The sequence below is a fragment of the Lissotriton helveticus genome, chromosome 1_1, assembly GCF_964261635.1.
Source record: "Lissotriton helveticus chromosome 1_1, aLisHel1.1, whole genome shotgun sequence".
Taxonomy (NCBI): Eukaryota; Metazoa; Chordata; class Amphibia; order Caudata; family Salamandridae; genus Lissotriton; species Lissotriton helveticus.
Genome location: NC_136057.1, coordinates 891,506,948 through 891,519,392, shown reverse-complemented (window position 1 = coordinate 891,519,392; position 12,445 = coordinate 891,506,948). Strand labels below are relative to the sequence as shown.

At 46.1% G+C, this 12,445-nt stretch overlaps 1 protein-coding gene across 2 annotated transcripts in view; it reads left to right on the top strand.

The window, feature by feature from the left end:
• Window positions 1-698: 698 nt before the first annotated feature.
• The window catches only part of SCAF11 (SR-related CTD associated factor 11), an 864,597-nt gene continuing 852,850 nt past the window's right edge, over window positions 699-12,445 (top strand). For both annotated transcript variants that reach the window (XR_013607094.1, XM_078675739.1), the window contains exon 1: window positions 699-1,172. The gene's annotated coding sequence lies outside the window, so the exon portion shown is untranslated. The remainder of the gene's footprint in view (window positions 1,173-12,445) is intronic.

Below are 12,445 nucleotides of genomic sequence, written 5' to 3'. Positions count from 1 at the left end.
GAGGCCAGGTAGTGGTTCCAAGTTGTAGTTTATTAGATGGATCAGTTACAGAGGTGATAAGGAAAGTAGCCATGGTAGTAGGTAGGCCAGTAAGTAAGTTGGTGAGAAGGACCCACCAGGAGCAGCTTCGTTCTGCTCAGCCTGAAGTCAACTGACTCACGAGTCACCCCACATTATGTGACATCATATAACATTCTAAATATGCTCAAGCTGGACAAAGAGGGAAGCCAGGGTGAAAAGGAGGAAAACAAGAAATGACATTACAACATTTTACTATTTTAAAAATGCACCCAGCACAATATGTTTACTCTCTAAAGGTGGTTTAACCCCCCCCCCCCCATGCTGGTGACGAACCCCAGCGGTCACGCCCCGCGGTGGGCGTGTGCTGATGACGGCTGGGGTTCGTCACGGCCCCGCCCTGTTCGTTTGTTTACAGCACACGGGGGAAATCGCGGCCGCAGCGAAGGGGTTAAAGATGTAACAGCTAGTTCTATTCCTCTTTCTTAAACTACTGTCCCTTTTGGACATTTCTGAGCTTAATTACAAATTGATGGGTGGAAAACATAAATACAAAACTAAAATGTTAATTTCACATTTAAACATGACAATTTTAGCTTGTTTTTGTAATATAGGCAAATTACATTTTAAGTGAGCCATAGTGTGAAATTGCTTATTGTGACGTCACTTCCTGTGACATCAAAGTGAATTACTTTCGTAATTATAGCCCCCAGGCCTCCCCTCCATCCTATTTTACTTAGGACTGGCGCTAGCTGCAGAACCTTGGATGAGAGAGACACAACTATTCCAAATTTGAGTTTTTCAAGATTTGGTTAAAGTGTGGGCTTTCGCACGCACACGAGAGATTGTGGCCTTCGACATTCTGGGCACATGGAAAACCAAAGACCGACAAAGCACGGAGACTGCTGCTGAAGAGAACCAGCGATAGGGCGAGCACGTGACGTTGAATACTTCCCGGGTGGCTATTGTAGGGCGGAAAGCGCCCCACCAGATACGCAGTGCACAGGGGAAAAAAACGCTGGAGAGGGACGCAGGAAGCGATGTGCTCTTGTTGCAGAGTACTGCTCGGGTGGTTCTCGTCGGCGGAAGTGTCCTCGCCGACAGCGGTCTTGTAAACCGCCTCAGCCTCGGATGCCGCTCACTAACCGGAAAAGGTAAGAGTCGGAATCCTCTCAATCGACAGAAGGCGGTGCGCGGCACAGGTACACACCCGGACAGGAATCCTGCATCCTCGACGGGTCCGATCAACAAGAACCAGTGTTCACGCTCTCCGACTGAGCACTGCGGCAGGCCTGGCCTGGTCAGCGGCCGTGGGGATTTGCCAAATGCGTTAAGCGTACCCCTCCGTATGTATTTAACATGATCTGAGAACTGTCCGCAACCGGGTCAGTGCGCGAAACCGTCGTCTTCGTCTCTTATTTTTAGACTTTGGCCACAGGTCGGAAATGGGGTCATTGACACTGCAAGTATTTGTTGTACGCGTTTCCGCAGGGTGTAAGCGCGTTATTCCAGGTTTCCTTGGAATAAGTTATTTTTTGGGGGGGATGCGACTTCCACGGTTTAACCAGCCTGCATCTACCCTCAGAAGGACCACGCTTTAGTCGGCAAAAATAATCTGGTGTTATCAGTACGTGCGCTTGAACGTGTCATCTTGACCACTTCCTTTCTCCTCCTGAATTGGTGTTGTAGTGTATGCATATCGGTATCGCAGATACAGGGTGTACAGCTAGCTGTGTTCTTGCCCCATTACACCTTACCCCCCCCCCACATTGTGTTAGCGACATTTTTGTTAAATGCAGATAACATTCTACTGCATATTCCTTTTACTTTTTTGACTGCACTACTCTTCACACGTTTGAATTTCTAGATGTTGGCGTGGTCAGTCAGAAGTGGGAGGGGTGGGGAACAAATCCGCCTTGCGCCTAGAAGGATATTTAAGCGTTCATATGTAAATGTGTGTGTACTTGTAAAGCGCAACTGTCACCCCATTTCGGGGTCTCTTGGCGCTGTATGTATACTGCTGTGGAACCCTTCCTGGCTTTCCCTGTGAGATGTCCACTCCTGGGCACCCCCAAGGTGAAGCCAGGCATCCAAGCGCGGCTGGGACCGTTGTGGAGATTAAGCAAGCTATTGCCCAGAGTCACAGAGTGGGACCCATGATTAGACTAGGCACCGAGGCGAGAATTATCTGGGCCGGAGAAATTGAGTCCAAGAACCGCCAAGGCGGGAATTGAACCCTGGTCCCGGGCCAGACCTCTGCATCAGGGTCTGCCTGCTCTAACCATTGAGCCACGCTTCTCCACGTATGTCGTATGTGCTGTCCCCCCCCTTTATTTTAAATAACATTTTATTGATTTTGCACATCAGTGTCAACAATACCAAATAGAGCGCCGGCCTCAGTGTCATTACGTTCTATTTCCAGGCAATAAGGATAGAAACAATTCGTGCTGTCGAAGCAAAATATAATCCACATTCCAGTGTCATTTGGATACACATATTGTTGAAAAGTGCGAGTCCCTCTTGTGTGAATGAGTGATGGGCCAAGCGTAGGTCCTGTATAGCGCATGCGGGCCCATTTCCTTTCATGATGCGGTGGGATATGTAGTAATGATGTTCAAGTAGCCGAAGTGTCGTTTTATCTTATTTATTCAGTTTTAGTTGCAGGATGATAATCCATGTACAGCAGCCCCACCAGGAGCCTACCTGCTGCTCAACTCATAATCCAACCGTTACACTTCACCTCAGACACCCAGGACACCTTGTGCTTTTAATACCAGTTTTTCCATTTCAGCACATTAGTCTATGCCCCTAACCCATTCCTGCAGTGGCGGGCATCAGTCTATGCCCCTAACCCATTCCTGCAGTGGCGGGCCTGTTCTCCTCTCCAGTGCATAGCCAGGTCTCTTTAAACACCACGTAAGCTATAGCAATAAAATTGTGTTGCACAGGACTCCCCCATTGTTTCCATGGTCCCCTGTAGAATAGTTTTGGGATCTTAGAGCTTAATGCCTGCCCAGTCTGTTGACCTCTTGACAGTACACTTGTGCAACTGGCCATTCCTCATGTACGTGATTAAGGGAACCCGAGGAGTGGCAACACCGGAGACTCTCTGGCCCATATGCCAGCCATGCTGGTGCCTAGTTGATCCGGTGGAAATACTTGAATGAGGCCAAAGCACATAGGGCAATTTTCATCTCGATCCACTCCTTATCCTCCTCCCACCTTGCCCTGAGGGTCGTTAATGGGTCCGGTGTCTTAACTTCTACAGTTTGATATAATCAGGAGATGCCTCCCTTCCCAGGTCCTCTTTTACCAACTTACATTCTCTCTGGTTGAATTCCGGGAGGGTGCCCAATTTCTCTATGTAGTCTTCCGGAGCGTGTTGCAGCTGTAGGTACCTATAGAACTGAGAGAAGTGTAGATGAAATTCAACCGCTCGCTCCTGGAATGATCGGATTTGCCCCCCACCCCCCAAGATGTTTTCCGACGTAGATATACCTTTAAGGTCCCTAATATGACATCCTGCATGACCCACTGTTTCTGCCAGCCATGTCCCTCGCCCGAGAGGTGTTACCCCTATAAAGGTACCATACCATTTCATATGGCAGAGAGCTGAATACCTGCACATAACAGGGACTTGGGTGGGGACTTGATATACACCTTATGGGTGCAGCAGCTCCAATTCCAGACTATGAGCGGGGTCTCCTCTGTCCTGTCAGTAGTTAATATTCACCAGCTGTGAGGTCCAATAGTACAATTTAACACCTGCCCTGTCTAACCCCACCTCAAACGAATAGAACCTACAATTCTCACAAGACACTCAAGTGTTTTTCCCACCCAAAGAAAACTGGTTACTGGGGCAATATTGAGTTCCCTGTATCTGTTGGGTGAAGACCACAGTCATGCCTAGATAGCGGAAACTATCGTCTGCCACCCACAAACCAGAATCTCTCCCCTCCCCGATCTACTGCCCCTCGTATGGGTACCAGTGTTGACTTGCCCCTTTTAACTTTGAGCCCCAATGCTTCCCCCATATTTCGTCAGAATCTTTGAGCCGCAGGATGCTGTCTTGGGGTCTCTGAATGAAGAGGAGCATATCATTTTCATATAGTAAAACACAATCCTTTGCTCTCACCCTCACTGAGTCTAGCATTCATCCAGATGAGCGTTGCCAGAGGCTCCTAGATCAAACAATAGGGGGGAAAGTGGGCAGCCCTGTCGAGTGCTTCTTTCTATAGGGAATTCCTGCGATAGGGCTCATTTTACTCGACCCTGGGCCCCAAAGGTCCATGTACAGTATGGACACCCATTTCTTAAATTTAGGTCTAAATTGCATTTTTTTGCAGGAGATGGGACCTGTGCACAGCATCAAAGGCCCATTCTATATTTATCAGGAGATGTGCGGTGTCACCCGACAGTTCGTTGGAGCAGGCCACTGCAAGCGCATCCAACGAAGGCAATGCCTAGAGCTTCTGCCTAGTATAAGGCCATTTTGGTCAACACACCCTTCCGAAAGTATCACCATGGCAATATGAGTACACAGCACTTTAGCCAGGATTTTCTTCTTGAGGTTAGTGTACTAGGACCCACATTCCGTTAGAGGTTTGTCAAGCTTAGCAGTTACCATAATGGTCATTCCCCAGAGGTCTCTACAGTCCTTTCAACCCTTCACTGGGACCTATATATGTTGGCAATTGATAGTTCTGGACATGCACATATTTGGTTTTTCCTGTTTAATGTATTGCACGTTTTGTGATTCAAATCCACGAACTGCAGAACCGTGCACTTAAATGGATCATAAGAAACAATTTATGATTTTCTTCGTACATTGGGAGGATGGGGCTGTTTGGAAAAGCCATGTTTCTAGGTCTTGAGGCTGTTGTAGTGGAAGAAGATATGTCTACGGTGAATGTTGTCCGCCTTGTGGAGATTTCTTTTAATCTGCTGTTAGCTGAAGTGCAGGAATGACGGGGAAAACCTGATGTGTGGAGGGATTATGGCAGAGTTCCTAGCTACATTGCTAATTTGCTTTCCTTCTGGTCGATTCTTTTCCCCTTTTATGTTCATTATTTTTGCATTAAAGTGTATTTTTTAAGGCATAAAAAAGTAAAGCTTTCAATACAAGCACCATCATTCTCTTAGTTAAAACTTTCATAAAAGTGATGCATTGGCTTCATTGCTTAGTACGTTAAAATCATAACTTGAATTTGTGTCAGTCTCAAATCTCCGTCTCGATTAACTCATAGTGCCATGCACCCTTGGACCTCCGTTGCATGGGCCTCCGGATTGTATCGTCATGTCTGGCTTCAGGGATGAACCAAGAACTATGCCTGAACAGTCTTCTGAAGTAATGATCTAGAACAGCAGCAGCCCGTGTAGGTAAGAGCGGTAGAGCCGGGTGGGGTTAGAGGGGGGAATTTTTACAGACGGCGAGGAGGGAACAATTATTTTGTTTTCCCTCATGGTTGCCTGTCGACTTCCCCTCCCCACAGCCTGGCCCCACTGCTCTTAATTGCACGGGCCGCTGCTGATCTTCAAAAGGTTTCCAAACAAAGGAAAGATATCTTACATTTGCAGAGAGTTGGTGAGGAGTCTGCCAAGTTTGTCCGAGATACATTTCTCGATATAGGTGCTTTTAGGAATCTATTCAGTCTTGAGCCATTGGATTGCTCGATCAGGAGTTCTGCCATTCCTCCATCCACCAAGTAAGTTTGCCTGAGGTTCCTCCCCCACATTTAAGGCAAGAATACGCTGAAAGGGTGCGGATTCGGATGGACACCATAAATGCATCCAGACACTAAGTAGTCCCGCTGAACTCTTAGTTCATGGAGCTACTTAAACAGCACATTTCTCATATGATAGAACACTCCTATAAAACTGTTTTGTACCTGCCTGTACACTCCAGGTCCCTGCTCCCACTACCATTTGCCTGCTTTTTAATTGTCAGCCCTCTCACATTATCCTTGTTAGCCAGAGCCAGTAACATATTGTGGCTCATTTCCCCTGTGTTTCCTGAGACACTATTCTCCTATCCTATCCTGCCTTGTCTAGTTGAGCAAATTTAGACCAGTTTCCTCTTGCCTCGCGGCCTTCCCGCATGGTATCCTCACCCCTGTTTCTGTTATCTCTCTTCACCCCCTGCATTCAGTAACCCAGAAGCAAAAGAATTTCCTTATGTTCAGCAGACCGAATATGGACTAGTGGCTGACCATTGCAAATCTGAATCTTCTTAGGCCCTTCTTGCATTGATCTGGAGGAAGCGCTCTCCGCTCAAACTGCCATTTTAGATGAGCCATTGTTACCCACATTGATTCAAGCATATGATATACCTGATGTATGTCTTTAAAGTGTATGTTTGTGTCTGTGGTTAGGTGATATCATCATTGTCTGCATACACTGGAACTTCATCTATGCAACTGAAATTTCCTTCCAGATGTTAACCTCCCAATTGATCCTAGCCACCATCCTCATGTCCGCCAGCTAGGCATTGGTCTTTTCTTGCAGTTTGGCAGCCAACTTCTAGCCATTGAAAAAAATGGCTGTGTAAAGGGCTCGTGTTCAGGGACCTCTGTTTGGGGATATGGACAGCCAGGTTGTAGTGTGTTGGTCTTAAAATTCTTGCACATACCTAAGAGATTAGTGTTAAGTTTCCTTGAATTGGTTTAGACTTAAGAAGACACTGTTTTGATAAAGCTGCATTAGTTGTGGAAGCTCAGCCTTCACCAAGGAGCTTTCGGTCACTGCATCAAAGGTAAACATGGCTACTGTGTGTGTCGTAGCAGAAGGCGCGTCCCGTTCCCACTGCCCCAATATGCTGATGGTTGGTATCACCTCTGCCTCTCTGTCATGCATTTCGAGTTGTCATGGCTTAACAGCATTTGTATAAGGCATTCTTTATATTTTTAGGCTGCGTTATGAATGCGGGAGCTTCTTCTGGCTTGCCACAATCCCCTGTTGTGATTGGGTCAACAGGGCTGCTCCCTGTGGATTCAATAGAGGATGCCGAAGTAGAGGTCGCATACCCCACAATGTCCCTCTGGAACACCCGCTTAGTTATGCTGGCCCTGTACTGCTGGACTTAATCTCTTGCGCATGACGGTGATGGTGAACACATAATTATAGAAGGATTACATCGATCTGGAGGAAGCGTGCTCTGCTTAAACTGCCATTTTAGGTGAGCCATGGCGTCACACATTCACAGCACATGTTAAACATCTACATTGATGGCCTAGTTATGATATAGCCCTTGGAACAGGAAGATAAGACAGTTCAGGGGTTTGTTCCTCAGGCTTGTATTGATGCTCACAATTTGTCACTTTAAATTGCTGGTGAGCTTGTCAAACTACAGGCATACCCTTTCCGGAAGGGCACCCAATCCACTCAAATGAAATTATTAGTCTTTTACTTGAGAAACATTAAATGTCAGTTCCTCATAGCCCATGTGAAAGTTGTGCTATTAAATATACATGTGCCTAATTGTTGTTTTCCCCAGACCTATTCAAATGGATAAGACTCGCCCTGTATTCAGATTGTCTCTCTGGTTACTCCTCCTTGCTGTGGCCTGAAAGCACTACGATTCCTAAATAAACGCAATTACTCAAAATGGATGCATGCACATCAAAATATGTTCATTACTCTGTAACGTTGTCCTCTCAGTTCCCTGGCAAAGCATCTGGTGCATGGAATTCACTAGCTACTTCACTGCTTCTCCTTCTGTCTATCCAACTGATACCAGTGCATTCAAATGGAAACCTCCTGTTCCTTCCTAGAAGATCCCTGTCACTTTTGGAGCCATCTTGTCCTCATTTATCTTCATCCTCAATATGGAAACCATTGAGTTTCTACTCGCTGATACCAGCATCAAAATTCACCCGCATCACTCTGCTTCAAAGTCTCTTCCACTTGAGAGATCTAGTGACTCAAACACTGCATGCACCTCATTCAAACCTGGATGCCCAGCACCTTCCTTAAGCTCAACCCAGCCAAGACCTGATTTGTACCAGTAACTAGTCAATACTGGCTCATAGACATGAACCATAATGAAATGGAACCGCGAACTTGCATCCAGTGCCATGTCACCTGCAGCACCAATTTTACCCTGAAGGAACACATTTCTAAGAACACAAGCCAAGGCATCCTTCTACCCGCTCTCTCATGATAACCTGAAATGATTCCCCCTAGAAAGTGACCTCAGACTTGACTGTCATACCCTGCTACACAGCTTCCCAGATCTGACTTTGACTCCCCTTACTGGAATCCTGCATGTTGTAGCACGTTCCGCCAAGAACCTAAACTAATATGGCAATATCAATCCTACCCACATGGTGGTACCACACTAGCTCCCTTCGCCAACCTGCACCATCTTCAAAATAAGCTGAAATCTATACAAAACTATCATGATTCTCGTCCCACCTAGCTGACTAACAAGCTCAGTTCCTCAATACCTCTAGACACACTTGAAGCCAGGACTCCCTCAAACTGGAGACCAAGAAGTGCAAAAAAGAAAAAACAAGACAGCAGGCCCTCCCCCGGTTACGCCTCCAGCCTCAGCATAACACCGGAACTGCCAACTTGCACGTTGCCACATTGTCTCACACAATAACGGCTCCCGTCACATGCTCATGAAGAGCTGATTGCACAGTTGCAGGGAAAATGAGCTGGGAACCACTGCGAAGACAGGTCTGAAAAATCCCCAAAATATTACTAGACCTGCAGGTCTAGTGACTTAATCCATTCGACCTAATTATTATGCTCTTGGCCCATATACTGGTTTCAAAATATGTGATCCTGGGCAAATATTTTAATTCACTGAGACGTCATTTTCTTCTTTATCACATATGAGCGCACCTTCAAATATGTGAGTTCAGCTGTCTCCTGTAAGGAAAATTCTTGTTTGGTTTAATAGACTAAACTTTTGTTCCATATGTAATACAAATCTAGCCACATATAGGATACACATGACTACTGACTTGCCCCAGTTCATTAACCCCATTGTCATCCGTGCAGGGGCAGGAATGTTTCAAAACTCCTGTTTAAAAAAAAACGATCACTTTTAATAAATACATAACTAATGCATAGAGTAGCAGTACACTGTCATTTGCAATCAGCAGATTTTACATTGAAATGCCCAAAGAATTTTCCAGTCGTGGTTTTAAAACTATATAGCCTCTAACTTGGCCTGTGAGGCACTCACCTTTGGCTTCCAATTAACAAGTCGCCACACGTTTAAAGGCATCCTGGTATATAGACCTCCAGGACTCGGACGCACCGCCACATCTTCCATTGGGAACCTGCTGGAAGAGGGGATGGGCTCAGACTCCTTCACTATCCTAGGGATTTAATTACCATATAGAGGTATTGGAGGACTCTGACACAGTAGCCCCCACAGACCTGATGAGGAGTGCTGACCTGATCCAACAGGTGACGAGCCCTACACACTTGGCAGGACACACTCTAGTTGGGATCTTCTCAAATCATCCCAATCTACAGTTTACGGGCATACTGCCTTTGACCTGGACGGATCATATGGGACTTCAATTTGAAATTCTCCTTGATGCCCGTCTAATGGTAGAGAAAGGCCCTAAGATCCAGATTCTAAACAGATCTTGGAACAGTATTAAAAGCACAGACTTTTTTTTTTTTTTTTAAATTTGTTTATTTGGAAGCATTGTTTAGAAAGTACATGGTGCAGTCACAATACAGCGGTACAGTACAATGACTTCTTTTCAAGAAAAACAGAACTAGAGTGTGTAACAGGTCAAACAATAGCCGCATATCAAACAGATGTTGTCAATGATTCAATAAACAGCCACCTACACAAATCCTAGGATGAGGGCGAAAAGGAGAGGGGACAGGGGGCAGCCCTGTCGGGTGCCTCTCTGCACAGGAAAGGGATCCGAGGTGACCCCACCAACTCTCTCTCTCGCCGAGACATCAGTGTACCGTATTTGAACCCACCTAATATATACTGGGGGGGAGCCCATCCGGCGCAGCATGAAAAAGAGACAACGCCATTCTATGGAATCAAAGGCTTTCGCCGCGTCAAGCAGCACAGCGACCGCAGGCAAGTCAGGATCTAACACATGACACATGGCGAACAGAGTACGGAGGTTGAGGGAGGTGGAGCGCTCGGGAATGAACCCCGACTGGTCGGGGAGCACCAGTAGGGGCATTAGGGGCTGCAACCGGGTGGCCAACACTTTTGCAAGGATTTTGGCATGTAGGTTTATTAAGGAAAGAGGGCGATATGAGTCGCAGCTCTCTTTGGGTTTATCACGCTTTAAAAGTGTAATGATAAGGGCTTGGCGGAGGGTGGGGGGGGGAAGGCGTCCAGTATCATGAGCCTCAGCATATAGTTCCAATAGATGTGGCACAAGAATGTCTGCGTATGCTTGTAAAATTCCGCAGTCAGGCCCTGGTGTTTTATTATTAGGAAGAGACAGTATGGCTTTTTAGGTCTCGGCCTATTCCCATTCCGCAGGAATGGAATAGGACGAGTCTATAGCAGTGAAACCAAGACTTAAACTAAGGTCACCCAAAAAGAGGTTTTCCACGAGTGCATGTGCACATGCACAAGCCTTCTGCCTGCCTCCTAGGCAATCTGCTTCTCCGCCCCCCTGGTGTTTCTGGCTTGCTCTTCAAAGGCTCCCCATACCATTTGCTCCTGCCTCCCCGCCCACTGCTTCACACTTCACTCGCATTTCTGCCCAGCCCCCCTCCCAGCGCTGCCTTGGTTTTTTTTTTCGGTCTCAGTATCCAGCTGTCTTTTGCAAAGCCCTACCTATCTGATTGCCTCTTCTATGCCTCACACTCTGCCATGCCTCGTACTTTACAGTCAATTTCATGTTGTTCCTTCGTAGATATTTAATGTTATAGCTGTTTTCCTTTACGTTTTCCAAATCACTCTTCAAAGTGTTTGTGCCATCATTCAATTTATGGCGACTTTCTCCCTCTTGCAGGCTAGATTTAAGGAAAGCATGATGACAGGATTTGGAGGAAGTAATGCAATGTTGACAACTTTTTGGTGATTTTATTTTTTCCTAAAGTTACATGCTAAACACATTGCTCAGGTAACATGATAAACACATTGCTCAGGTAACGTATGTGCGCGCATGCGGGAGTGCGATTGTGGGTGCAGATTGTGGGTGCAGAGTGCAGAGTGCACTCTGCGCCACCACCACAGCATCACTCTGCGCCACCACCACAGCATCACTCTGCGCCACCACCACAGCATCACTCGGCGCCACCACAGCATCAATCTGTGCAACCATTCAACAACAACTGGTTCAATTATGTTCTCTCAATGTTTCAAGCTTTATTACAAATGTCACAAAAAGATGTTATTTCACTTCTGTTCTTGGATTTTCATCACAATAAAATACACTGAACATAATCTTCACAAACGTTATTTACAAAAGTTTAAGCTATTGCCAATATAAATTACAATCACTTTTATTTAAGTATTAATTATTTAAAAAAATTAAAAGCCGTTGCTATTTGTAATATCAATACATCTAAGTCACGTAAATACAAAACATGTTGCATTACAAATGCTATAGTCGTCACATGTGCGAAAGTTATAACTATTGGCATTGAAAATGACAAAGCTATTAATTTAGCTATTTTCAAAATCAACACATAAATAAAAAAAATGTCATTTACAAGACCAATAGCTCAAACTTTCATAATGCGAGACCTATTGCATTGCAAATGCTTGTTTAATATCCTTATCTATAGGCACCTCTATTTCCTGTGGCCATCCGATAACCACCCAATGGCCGTGTCTTGGAGGTAGTCCGACATGGCGTCCTCCACCATGCTCCCTCTGGTGGAGTACAGCGACTCATAGAATTGTTTGAACTGCTCTACAATGGCCTCGTGAGTATGATGCGATGCACCAGTGCCATGTACGATGTGCTCTATGGGGGAATACGCCGCCCTTCGCTGTAGTTATGGGGGAATACGCCACCCTTCGCTGTAGTTTGTCTGCTAGGGCCCTACCCGGTCTACCACCCTCTCCATAGGCACGAGCAACATGACGCTTGGATAAGTATTTGATTTCTGTCTCCGCTAGGGTATTATATTCTTCAGTCAATTCCTGAAGCTAGGCGACTGTGCCTACACTAGGTTCCTGACTATGCTCCAAATCTCTTAATTGACCCTCCAACGCGGACAGCCTCCCTCGAAGATCCCTGAGTATTCCCGCTGATGTCCCGATACAAACCCCCCGAATCGTTGCCTTAAAGGCCTCCCACAGTGTGGCCTGACTACTCCCCGAACCCGAGTTTAAGTCCAAGAATTGCACAATGTTGGACCGTATAGTGTCAGCAAAGACTGGATCGAGTAGTGATGTTGCCCTGAAGGGTCGGTGTGGGGAGTCAGGTAAACTGTTACGGGACTGTGATCCGAGAGGGTCCGGGGTAGAATT